The sequence below is a fragment of the Miniopterus natalensis genome, chromosome 2 (assembly GCF_054644295.1).
Source record: "Miniopterus natalensis isolate mMinNat1 chromosome 2, mMinNat1.hap1, whole genome shotgun sequence".
NCBI lineage: Eukaryota > Metazoa > Chordata > Mammalia > Chiroptera > Miniopteridae > Miniopterus > Miniopterus natalensis.
The window spans coordinates 114,555,254-114,556,317 of NC_142082.1; the positions used below are offsets into that span (position 1 = coordinate 114,555,254).

The window sequence follows — 1,064 nt, forward strand, 5'->3', positions numbered from 1 at the left end:
TCTCACCACTGTATTTCTTCATTTATCCAACAAAAAATTTGTCAGAACATTATGTTGGGAGTTGGAGCTATACTGGCAAAGAATACAGGTTCTTTGCCTAATTGTGTGGGTTTATAGTCTAGTGACATTAACCATATCAATGTAATATAGCAATTCATAAAGTATCTATAATTTGTTATCCTCTAAACTAGTGTAGAGAGTTAGAAACATTTTCCTTAATGAGGTGTTATCTAAGGCAAGACCTGAATATCAGACAAAGAGGAAAGAAAGATGAAGATAGTTACCGACAAAGGGCACAGCATGAGCGAGGGCCCAGAAAACCTTTAAAAACTGAAAGAAGGTCACATGGCCAAAGTTAAGGAAAAAATATGGTAGTGAGGTGGAGGGCTATGCTGGAGCTAGGTAATAGAAGGCCATGTTAGCCATTATAAAGAACTATGGTCTTTAACCTAAGACAAATAAAACACCATGGTGTGCATTGTTTTAAATGAAATATTACTATCTTCTTTTTTTTTTTTTTTTTTTTTTTACAAATGTCTGAAGTAGAAAAACAAGGCTACCCAGTTCATAGCAGCCCCTACAATGATCCTCAAGGGCTGATCCCGGCCACCAGCCTTGGCTGAGGAGAAAAGAAGCCCCCTGCAGACCCCTGGAAGAGAGGCTCCTGCCATCTTCTTTTCCAGATTCAAACCTTTACCTGGGTTTGTGTAGTAATTCCCTCCATCTCCATCCTAGAGCTTGGGCCATCAATCATCTCTTTCACTCTTATCTTCAAATCCCGCTTACCTTTCCACTCTTTTCTCTCTCAGATATCCCCATCATACCCAAACTATAGAATTCTTTTTTCTTTTCAGCTTAAACACATTCTCTTGTCCTTTATTGACAAATGTCTTGAAATATAATGTGCACCATGCTACAGTACAACTTTTGTAAGAATTACATGCAGAAGACCCATGACTAACCTCATTCCAAGTCACTGTAGTATTAGTGTTTTACAAATCATTTGTGCAATACCTAGTACTGTATTAATCATTGAATGTATTACTAACGTGCCCTCTCTAATT

At 37.7% G+C, this 1,064-nt stretch overlaps 1 non-coding gene across 1 annotated transcript; it reads right to left on the minus strand.

The window, feature by feature from the left end:
- Positions 1–531: 531 nt before the first annotated feature.
- On the minus strand, positions 532–663 carry LOC148093785 (small Cajal body-specific RNA 20). Its single transcript, XR_015714149.1, has one exon.
- Between the last annotated feature and the right edge of the window lie 401 nt (positions 664–1,064).